Raw genomic sequence first — 12,721 nt, 5'->3', positions numbered from 1 at the left:
GACGGGGCGGCCCACTACAACGCAGATAATCTAGGAAGTTAGTAGGAGGGCTCTGTGGGAGACAGGGGCCATCTTTGATTCTGGCTGGGTAACACTGCGCTCTTCGCAGCTAGTTTTGCCTTATTTACAATGTTCAGTGTTCTGACACACACGTAATTTACTAACATGCTTCATTGTATCAGTGCAGTTGACAGCAATAAGTTGTGATGAGTTAAGGTCCCCATACACAGGCCGATAGTAGGGGCCTGCCCAACCGATATCTGGCCTAAAATTTGCCAGATATGGATCGGCCAGGTTAAGGCCCCCATACACGTCAAGATCGCCAAACGAGCAGATCTTTACCCGATATCCCCACCTATATTGTTTAATTTTAAATACCTGGTCCATTTATAAAGATAAAGGGTCTGATTTTCAGTCAGTTAAATCCTTCCTTTCATTATGTAACTTGTAGTAGCCTATTAAGGCCCCCATACACGTTGAGATCCGCATACACGTTGGCCCTGGGGCCAAACGATCAAATTATATTGGCGTCAATGGGGCAGTCGGTTCCGAACCGACTGAATTTTCTTACCTGGCCGATCGATATCTGGCCAATTTTAGGGGCCAAACGGTCGAATTATTTTTTTTTTAATGCAAAGGATGTATCTGGATCTGACTTCTGATGCATTGCTGTAACAAGGCATGTGACTGAGTGATACATGCTTTTATAAATACTAATAATACTGAGAAATACTGTTTACATTTTTAATTTTCATAGAGCGTTTCAAATAAGACATTCTGTCATTGCTATGAGTTACATATCTAGTACGGAAGAAAAGAGAGATTGGTTAGCAAGATAATGGGTTAGCATTAAAGGACGAGTAAACCCAGTATATAATTTTTTTCCTAATAAAAGAAAACATAATCTTAAGCAACTTTGCAATTAGGGATGCACCGAACCCAATTTTTTGGGTTTGGCCGAACCTCCAAACCCACCCAGCGGGATTCGGCCGAACCCGGAACCGAATCCTTATTAGCATATGCTGATTCGGATTGGAAGGGGTTAAAAAAATTTCACTGCCCATTTAACCCTTTACGTTTTTAATTAGCATATGCTAATTTATGCTGATTAGGGTTCAGGTCGGCCAAACACGAATCCTTATCGTATTTGCAATATACAGTGGATATAAAAAGTCTGGTAAAATGTCAGGTTCCTGTGCTGTACAAAAATGAGACAAAGATAAATAATTTCAGAACCTTTTCCACCTTTAATGTGACCTATAAACTGTACCACTCAATTGAAAAACAAACTGAAATCTTTTAGGTGGAGGGAAGAAAACCAAAAAAAACTAAAATAATGTGGTTGCATAAGTGTGAACACCCTTAAACTAATACTTTGTTGAGGCACCTTTTGATTTTATTACAGCACTCTTTTTGGGTCTGAGTCTATCAGCATGGCACATTTTGACTTTGCAAGATTTGCCCACTCTTCTTTGCAGAAACACTCCAAATCTGTCAGATTGCGAGGGCATCTCCTGTGCACAGCCCTCTTCAGATCACCCCACAGATTTTCAATCGAATTCAGGTCTGGGCTCTGCCTGGGCCATTCCAAAACTTTAATCTTCTTCCCGTGAAGCCATTCCTTTGTTGATTTGGATGTATGCTTTGGGTTGTTGTCATGCTGAAAGATGAAGTTCCTCCTCATGTTCAGCTTTCTAGCAGAAGCCTGAAGGTTTTGTGCCAATATTGACTGGTATTTGGAACTGTTCATAATTCCCTCTATCTTAACTAAGGCCCCAGTTCCAGCTGAAGAAAAACAGCCCCAAAGCATGATGCTGCCACCACCATGCTTCACTGTGGGTATGGTGTTCTTTTGGTGATGTGCAGTATTGTTTTGCGCCAAACATATTTTTTGGAATTATGGCCAAAAAGTTCAATCTTGGTTTCATCAGACCATAACACCTTTTCCCACATGCTTTTGGGAGACTTCAGATGTGTTTTTGCAAAATGTCACCTGGCTTGGATGTTTATCTTCGTAAAAAAAGGCTTTCGTCTTGCCACTCTACCCCATAGCCCAGACATATGAAGAATACGGGAGATTGTTGTCACATGTACCACACAGCCAGTACTTGCCAGATATTCCTGCAGCTTCTTGGTAGCCTCTTGGTAGCCTCCCTGACCAGTTTTCTTCTCGTCTTTTCATCAATTTTGGAGGGACGTCCAGTTCTTGGTAATGTCACTGTTGCGCCATATTTTCTCCACTTGATGATGACTGTCTTCACTGTGTTCCATGGTATATCTAATGCCTTGGAAATTCTTTTGTACCCTTCTCCTGACTGATATCTTTTAACAATGAGATCCCTCTGATGCTTTGGAAGCTCTCTGTGGACCATGGCTTTTGCTGTTGGATGCGACTAAAAAATGTCAGGAAAGACCAACTAGAGCAGCTGAACTTTATTTGGGGTTAATCAGAGGCACATTAAATGATGGCAGGTGTATGCTGACTCCTATATAACATGATTTTGAATGTGATTGCTTAATTCTGAACACAGCTACATCCCCAGTTAGAAGAGGGTGTGCACACTTATGCAACCACATTATTTTCATTTTTTTTGTTTTCTTCCCTCCACCTAAAAGATTTCAGTTTGTTTTTCAATTGAGTGGTACAGTTTATAGATCACAAAGGTGGAAAAAGTTCTGAAAAGATTTATCTTTGTCTCATTTTTGTACAGCACAGAAACCTGACATTTTACCAGGGGTGTGTAGACTTTTAATATCCACTGTACAATGATTACAAATTTGCAATGGTTTCTGATTTACCTGTATATACAATTGCTATTAGAAGCAGTGTCCTTTTCTATTCTCTGCCCTGGTGGCTCTGGCGTTTGAAACAATGTAACACAAGGCGGCAGACTGACAGACCTGACTTGCTGGGGGAGACTGACCTTCAAAAAGTAACAACCAGGAATTAACAAATGCTACTTTCAGTAGCAATTATATTTACAAATAACTTTTAAAGCACTAAAACATTCTAATAAATTCATATTGAAAAGTTGTTTGGAATTATGTTTTCTTTTATTGGGCAAAAACTTGTTTTTTGGGTTGACACGTCCTTTAAAATTTACAAATAGTAACAGGCATGCATCAATCACAGCATGTCTGATAGGTTGGATAATGTAATAATAATTAAAGGCATACTTACTAGTCCAGCTCTAATCAAACAGAATCATCCTTTGTCATATAAGAGGAGAATTTCTGCAGGCAGTTCCAGATTTAATAATATTTATTCATGAGAGCCACCATTCATTCATCGTATTCAGCTAATAATAGAAGGTTTTTTACATTTACAAATAATTGCAGCTCATGTAGCTATTAATATGTGATGTATCATTACTTTAAGCTGTGGAATGTTGTATTTTATATCCAGAGCCATAATGGGAAGTATTCATTATATGGATAGCAAAAATCTCAATTTGAGTAAGTAAAAAATGTAGGCTGATCCATTCTTGCCATTGACAGCTATGCAAAGACATGCAACCACCAATATTCCGCTATGCCCACCCATCTTGGGGTCAGCAGTTTGCCACTGTATTACTGTATGAATTGGGACTGGACCTTTTGGATGTATGCATTACATGGGGTACTACACAGTAAAGGGGATGTAAAGACAAATAACAATATTGCATATACTGCTCGTAAACTTAAAAAGAAGCATATTTGCAATGTACTTCAATCAGAAATTTTGTACAATTTCTTTAATAAAGACACACAGAGGTACTTAATAGCATCTACTTGTCATGGCTACTAAATGCCAGAAAATACCCTGCCATAGACAATACTGAGAATTCCCTCTGCTAAAACACACATAGAGGCAATTATCGGTAAATGATCAGCATTGTCTATTTCTGTAGCCACTATACGTAGCTGATACTAGTAGCTCCGTGTGTCTTTGCCCTAAAGTAACCGATTCTGTGCAGCTGAATCACTGTTTGTCTCCTCCCCTCCCTGAAGTTGTGTACAGGAATCCTTTCATGGCTGCCAGAAAATGATCAGCGCTGCTCTGAATTCTAAAGGGCTGGGAAGCAGAGCTGGGTTGTTTTTTGCTGTGATTAGCTTTAGCAATAAATAAACAAATGAAACAACCCCGCTCTGCTTCCCTGCCCTTTGGAATGCAGAGGAGCGCTGATCATTTTCTTACTACTCTGTCTGGCACTATTCCTTCCTGCTTCTTGTACTTAATTGTGGCAAGCATTCATAAAAATCCTGATTCTGACATGGTGCTCCTACAGAAGTATCGCAGGCCAGTGCAGTTTGTTAACAGGCTTACTGGCCTAGGGTCTCAAATAAAGTGATCATGAGGGTACCTAACTTTAGGGGGCTGATTTACTAATCCACGAATCCGAATCCCGAATGGGAAAAAATCGAATTGGAAACGAACATTTTGCGACTTTTTCGTATTTTTTGCGACTTTTTCGTAGCCATTATGACTTTCGTGAATTGTCGCAACTTTTGCATAGCCATTACGACTTTCGCGAATTGTCTAGATTTTTTCGTATTGAGCGCTCGAAAAATTTGCGACAATTAGCGAAAAAGTCGCAAAATACCGATCATTACGAAAAAACGCATTTGGACGCTTTTCAGACGTTCGTGGATTAGTAAATGTGCCCCTAAGGTACCTAATGTTAAATGACTTAATTTCTTAAAGGAACACTTCAGTGTAAAAATAAACTGGGTAATATAGATAGGCTGTGCAAAATAAAAAATGTTTTCAACATAGTTAGCAAAAAATGTCATTTATAAAGGCTACAGTGCACAGATGTCTACCATAATAGCCCAAACACTACTTTTCCTTTATTTTTTCTGTTCCATAATCAATAAATAGCCATGTTGTTTTAGAAACTTGTTTCTTGCTACAACATTTGGCTATTTTTGTTGATTGGTATTTGTACCCAGTCTTGATGTCAGTGTTTATTTTGGGAGTTTACTTTGTTCTACAAATATACAGAAAGAATTTAGCAAGCACATCTCTGGGGGGAAGCCAAATCTTATGACTACACTTGATGAAAGTACATTGGTAATTACACTACTGAACATCTTTTAATGCCCTCTGAATTCTGGGAACTTGCTTACTATTCATATGAAATGCCTGTATTATTTACATTGTATGCTTACTGATATTTAGCTGTTAGGAGTGAATGCAAGAAGAGATACCAAACATGGGCAAAGGATGGTATTATTAATATTTCACCACAAACTGGCTTTAATAAATCTTATTAAATATTAACAATGGTTGTGATAAATCCTTCATTAACTGCTGAACGATGGTTAAAGCAATCTATTAACCTGTTCCTGCAGTTGAACAAATTTACACTATCCCACCGACAATGGACTGCTAACAGCAAGTTCAGTACATAAATAAATACCAGCACAATCGCTATCGTGTCTGGTTATTGCAAAACAAAGAGTGACTTGTAGTTGAACACTTAAAATGGGATAAACTGGAGGCCCACATAGTCATGCAGATAAACACAGTAACAGCTTTATTTACATTCACTAGCAGAGTTTCTCCAGTTTCGCGATAATGATAATATTAATATTAACCCTTTTACTGCCAACGGCATACGGCATTGCAGTAAAAGGCTTTATCTGCCAACAACGTACGCCATACGTTATTTGGCACATAAAGATACTCTCTGTAGAAGCGGCATGTGCCGCTTCTGCAGAGAGCTTTTAGCAATGACAGCCCCCTGAGCAACGAGCCAGGGGGGCTGTCATGTCGGCCCTGCAACGCGATCGTCGCAGGGTCGACCCCCAAGCACCAGACGCGATCGCATTGCGTCTGCTGCTTGGCACCACTTCCTGCTTCCCCACCAGTGCCGGTCCACTGAGTTCCTGCGACATGGAGGACAGGACTGCAGCACCAGGCAAGCTTCAAGACAGGTAAGGGTGATTTTTTTTTGCATTTATACACAATTCTACACAATTTTGCAGTTTTTTTTTTGTTTTTCATTTTTTACACTTATATACACCTATATACCCTCATATACACACTTACATGCTGTCACACAACTTTTACACATGTACACACATGTATACACAACCACTTTTTTTTTAACCACTTTGTTTTAAGTTTCTTTTCCCTAAAAACTGTTTATTATGACAGCGTGACTATTGGATCAGATATTCTGACCATTAATTACGCTGTTGTGTGACTTATTTTGTTGTTTCACTAATTTGCACATTTTTTGTGGTTTTATTGCATTTTTATCGCTGTATAAGTGTTCCTGATCTGTTTTTAGCATAGCTTTGCCATGTGTAACTTTGGTGTAGAAAAATAACTTTACCTATTTTGAATTCATCAGAATGTGTACTTTCCAAAAATATATGGTTTTATGGGGGTTTCTGTATAGTTGGGGGGTTACGGCACATAATACACTGTCGGGGGGCTCTGTGCAAAAGCTGAGTTGGCAGGCCAGAAATCTATATGCGCTATTTTCATTTTGCGGTCAGTACATACCACAGACTTTGGTATATCTATGCATATTGGGCATCAAACTGTTCAGTAGACCTTAGGTGTTTCTATTTGGGGTGATTTGCCTTTGTACGCAAGAAATTGTGTGAGATAAATGTGGCAAACTGCAACATTTTTAGGCAATTTTCTGAAATGTCATAAAAACCAATAACTTTAGGAAAGTTTTGCAGATTGGTACTTTGGTGTAGAAAGGACTCTTTACTGATGTTGTATTTGTCAGAATGTGTACTTTCCAAAACTATATGGTTTTCTGAGGGTCTCTGTATAGTTAGGGGGTGTTCCGGCACATAATACACTGACAGGGGGCTCTGTATGTAAAAGCTGAGTTGGCAGGCGAGAAATCCTTATGCGCTATTTTCATTTTGGGGTCAGTGCATACCACAGACTTTGGTATATCTACATATTGGGCATCAAACTGTTCAGTAGACCATAGGTGTTTCTATTTGGGGTGATTTTCCTCTGTATGCAAGAAATTGTGTGAGATAAATGCGGCAAATTGCAACATATTTAGGTGATTTTCTGAAATGTCATAAAAATCGGCAAACAGGAAAGCTTTGGGGCTTGGTACTTTGGAGTAAAAAGAAATGTTTACCCATTATAGATTCGGGGGAATGTGTACTTTCCAAAAATATATGACTTTCTGGGGTGAGTGTACTTTTTTGTAGCATTATCCCACATAAAGGATGTAAATGTGTTGATTTTGCAAGAGCTGAAATGACAGATCATATGGGGGTATGTTCCCATTGGGGCCCCTACATGCCACATATTTGGGTAAACCTATACATATATATTGGGTATCAAAGTGTTCAGTGGCCCCCTGGTGTTCAAATTTAGGGTGTTTTATCTTGGTACCTAATGCTATATGGGAGATAAGATGCTGCAAAATGGAAGCTTTGAGGGGATTTTTGGAGATGTCATCAAAATTGTATGTATGTATGTATATCTTTATACATACAACTTTAGACAAACTTTGTGGCTTGGTACTTTGGAATAGAAAGACATGGGTGCCCATTTAGATTCAGGGGAATGTGTACGTTCCAAAATATATGACTTTCTGGGGTGAGCATACTTTTTACTAGCTTTATCCCACATATAATGATGTAAATGTGTTGATTTTGCTGGAGCTGAAATTACAAAAATGATAGATCATATGGGGGTATGTTCACTTTGGGGGCCTTACATGCCACATACTTAGGTAAACCTATACATATTGGGCATTAAACTGTTCAGTGGCCCCCTGGCATTCAAATTTAGGGTGTTTTATCTTGGTACCTAATGCTATGTGGGAGATAAGATGCTGCAATATGGAAGCTTTGAGGGAATTTTTGGAAATGTCATCAAAATTGCTACATTTAGAAAAGTTTTGCGGGTTGGTACTTTGGAGTTGAAAGACATGGGTACCCATTTTAGATTCTGGAGAATGTGTACTTTCCAAAAATATATGGCTTTCTGGGGTGAGCATACTTTATACTAGTTTTATTCCACATATAATGATGTAAATGTGTTGATTTTGCTGGAGCTGAAATTACAGAAATGATAGATCATATGGGGGTATGTTCACATTGGGGCCCCTACATGCCACATACTTAGGTAAACCTATACATATTGGGCATCAAACTGTTCAGTGGACCCCTGGCATTCATATTTAGGGTGTTTTATTTGGTTACTTTATGACCTATAGGAGATAAGATACTATAGACTGGAATCTCACAAATTTTGATATAAACCAATAACTTTAGGAAAGCATTGCGACTTGATAGTTTGGAGTTGACAGACAATTGTGCCCCAGAATCTGTTCTTTCCAGGAATGTGTAATTTTCTGGGATAAACCTTCTGTTAGTGGAATTTTTGGCCTTGAAATCTAAAGTATGCAGCTTTCTGAAGCAGTGCTTTGGAAATTTGGTAGTGTACTGCTGGGAGTTTTTGACCTATACAAGTGAGAAATCTCCATAAAACTATATATATTTGGTATTGGCACGTTCAGGAGACATGGGAATTTCCAAACCAGTTGTATTTTTGTGCATAAAATAATTTTTGTTTCTGGTATGTGTGTTTATATTATGGAAAATATAATTTTGTTTTTAAATTTTTTAGACATTTAGAAGCCTATATCTTGTTACAGAATTGGAATTACACCAAAATTCTACCATATTTTGAAAGCTTAGGTTGTCCTGAAAAAAAACAATATATTGTTTTCCTGGGTAAACTAAAAGTCCCCCCGAGGAAAGGCCCCTAAAATGAAACAGTGCAAAATGTTCAAAAACTGTCTGGCAGTAGAAGTTCCGCTTTGTCCAAAACAGCTGGCAGTGAAAGGGTTAAAACAGTACAAGGATTCCCAGGCCACTTGACTGTCCTTCTACCCTCCTTCCTGATACCTCATCCTTTATATCAGGTTCCTATACAGCTTCCAATATTCTGGTACAGGACCAAGGTAGCATTAGTGGAGCGCTGAGGAGCATTTTCTCCTACACTTGCGATCTCCTGAGTTCCACTCCACTGGATCCAGTGGATTGCAATATGCTGTGTTGCCACCTGCATTTGGAGCTTATATGTGCACTTAGTACATCCCTATACGCATTTTTTAACTGCAGTCCCCCAGTGACCAACTTCTGCAAAGTTTGGGGACTCAGGCATAAAAATTGTGGGACTGACAGCATTTTACACTTCACCATTGAAAGGAAATAGGTGAAATGTGATTGGCTGTTGGTGGCGCCACCCACTTTTACTAACTTTGAACTGCAAGTACCCAGTGACTAACTCTGGAAAGTTTAACAACCCTGGAATTAATACTTAAATAATGGCATCATTTTAAATATAAACCAATGAAATTTAATGGGTGCAGATGGATTGGCTGCTGGTGGCTCTTCCCACTTTTCCAACCAGTGACAACCAGTCAACCCTGGTATAAATAGTGTGAGAAAGGCAGCAGTATAAATATAAACCAATTACATTCAATTGGTGAAATGTTGGTGGCTCAGTCAACTTTTTCAAAGCTTTAACCTTAATCCCTCAGTGGCCAACTGTGAAAAGTTTGGGGACATTGGCGTTAAACGTGTGAGAATAGCAGCACTTTGACTTTCCCCATTAAAATCAATTAAATAAATTTGATTGGCTGTCTGTGACTCCACCCACTTATTCAAACCTTGAATTATTGTCACCCAGTGACTAACCCTGCGAAGTTTGGGGACCCTGGCGTAAATAGTATAAGAATAGCAGAATTTTAAATTGAAACCAAAAAAATTCAATAGATGAAATCTGATTGGCTGTTGGTGGCTCCACCCACTTTTTTAAACCTAAAAATGCAGTCCCCTAGTGAGCAACTGTGAAGAGTTTGGGGACCCTGGGGTTAGTACTGTGAATAATAAATAATAAATAGGTTTCAGAAAGGGAATCTATCAGTAATATCCCACTGATAAGTCCTGAATCAAATATAAGAATAAATTGCAAAAGTTTTCAGTGGAATAAAAACAACAACATTTATTGGCTCAAATAAATATAAACATAAACAGAACTCATAACAAAAGCATACTATACCAAAACATGACCAGGTGCATCCTAATCTCCTAACGCGTTTCGCACCATGTGGCGCTTCATCAGAGGAGGTCCTCCTCTGATGAAGCGCCACATGATGCGAAACGGGTTAGTACTGTGAGACTGGCAGCAGGTTGAATTTCCCAATTGAAAGTCAACAGGTAAAATCTGTTTGGCTGTTAGTGGCTCCGCCCACTTTTTTAAACCTAAAAATGCAGTCTCCTAGTGACCAACTGTGAAGAGTTTGGGGACCCTTGGGTTAATACTGTGAGAATGGCAGCAGGGTATATTTCCCCATTGAAAGTCAACAGGTAAAATCTGATTGGCTGTTGGTGGCTCCGCCACTTTTTCTAACCCTGAACCGCAGTTACCTGGTGACTAACTCTGCAGTTTGGGGACCTTAGTATTAATATTTAAAGAATGGCAGCAGTTTAAATTTAAATGAATGAAAGTCTACAGGTGAAATCTGATTGGATGTTGTTGGCTCCACCCACTTTTCCAAACTTGGAACGTAGTCACCCAGTGACAAACTGTGCAAAGTTTGGGAACCCTGGCATCAAACCAATAAAATTTAATAGGTGAAATCTGATTGGCTGTTGGTGGCTCCACCCACTTTTCCTAACCCTAAACCGCAGTTACCTGGTGCCTAACTCTGCAAAGTTTGGGGACCCCGGCATTATTACTGTGAGAATGGCAGCAGGTTGGATTTCCTCCATTAAAAGTCAATAGGTAAAATCTGATTGGCTGTTCGTAGCTTTTGGGCATCCAACAAATATCATATTTTCATTCAGGCTGACCCCATGACTGTGTGATTTAAGTTTGGGGAGTGTAGTGTCTAAGAAAAAATATAAATTGAGCGGAAAAACTTAAGTTAATTTCACCAAAAGGTCCTGAATATTAAATAATTTAAATCAACGCAAAAGTTTTTTAGTGAAAAAAAACAGACATTTATTGGCTCAGAAGATTTAACACAAATTCAAAAAAAGTGGAGTGTAGTGTCAAAGCTGGGAGATTGGCAGAAATTTAAAATTCCCCATTAAAGTCAGTGGGTGAAATTTGATTGGCTGTTGTTGGCTAACCGCACATTGAGTCATCCAACAAATGTCACTGTTTCATTAGGGGTGACCCCATGATTATGTTATTCAAGTTTGGGGGGTGTAGCTTCAAAGCTGTAAGAGTGGTAGCAGTTTGAAAATCTTCCCTGTCAAAATCAATGGAAAAATTGGGGTGTTCACAGATCCCCTAGAAAAGCACAAGCAACCTGCTCCACTATAGGTCAAAGAAGTGTGGAGAGTTTGGGCATTGTACCCCTAAAATTGTAGGAGGAGTATTGTTTAGAAAATGGGGGGCGCTAAGAATAAGAAGAAAAAGCAGAAGAATAAGCTGAAGTTCAAGAACATAATAAGGACATTTTGCTAATGTATAAAATGCAACTTTTCAGGAACAGGTTTATGTTTATTGCTATATTTACTAGTCTATAGTTCCAGTGTCAAAGTGTTGAAATCTACTCTAGTGTTGTTGCAAGTCTAAACTTCTTGTGCACCTCTCCAGAATAAATGGTCTCTTCCAGGAATCAGACTCCTTTTAGCTGGGTGTTGTGCAATACAGCTGAGCTAGTAGCTCAAACCCTGTGCATAAACAAGCTTGAATCTTACAGTAAACTAGCTGCTGGTGTTGTTAGAGTCTTGAACCTGGTTTAAGCCTATGAGCGGCGATGTTATTTTCAAGACATTCAGTATAAGGTGACTGTAAACATATCTGAAAGTGATATTCAAATAGTAAGGAATCATTTGTTTACATAAAAATGTTTAATAATAAACTCAATGTAATTCTATATTTCTACACCAACATTAATATAATTTACAAGGTCAATTTGTCTAAAAACAGTGCATGAACCTACCAAATATGCCATGCCAAATGGGAATGGGTATTGAAATACTGTGTTTTAAACTCCCTTCTCAAAAACTATGGCAGACAGAATATTAGTATAGGTATGGGACCTCTTATCCAGAATGCTCGGGACCTGGGGTTTTCTGGATAAGGGACCTTTCCGTAATTTGAATCTCCATAACTTAAGTCTGCCAAAAATCATTTAAATATTGAATAAGGATTGTTTTGGCTCCAATAAGGATTCATTATATCTTAGTTGGGATCAAGTACAAGGTACTGTTTTATAATTAATGAGAAAAAGGAAATCATTTCAATTCAGAACTTTCTGGATAACGGGTTTCCGGATAAGGGATCCTATACCTGTAAATAGTTACAATAAAAGGGTTCCTCCTCCTAAAACTTTTTTTTGCATTACAAAACAATCATTCTAGGCTTCTATAAAATACATTACACGTTTTAGTGGTTTTAAACTTATGTGCAAATGCAATTGCAGTGTTTGTTTATCACTTTCAAACAGTGTTGAAACCTCACACCATTTTAAATTCATGTGGCAGGTCGCCTCCAGGTCTTATATCAAGCTTTAACGATCCTGCAGTAAGGATTTAGAGCCAGGGAAAAAGAAAATGTACGCAGCCAGATACTGTGTAATGAATCCCAATAATACTGGCAATGTTTCTTAGAATAACATTTTCTTTTACTATGCAAAAAATTTTTTGGAGTGGGGACCCCTTTAATTCCTGGCTGTATAAACATCACAACATTGCTGTGATAACTTTAAATAACCTTTTA

Source organism: Xenopus tropicalis, chromosome 5 (genome assembly GCF_000004195.4).
Source record: "Xenopus tropicalis strain Nigerian chromosome 5, UCB_Xtro_10.0, whole genome shotgun sequence".
NCBI classification, from domain to species: Eukaryota; Metazoa; Chordata; class Amphibia; order Anura; family Pipidae; genus Xenopus; species Xenopus tropicalis.
This window is presented reverse-complemented; position numbering follows the sequence as displayed.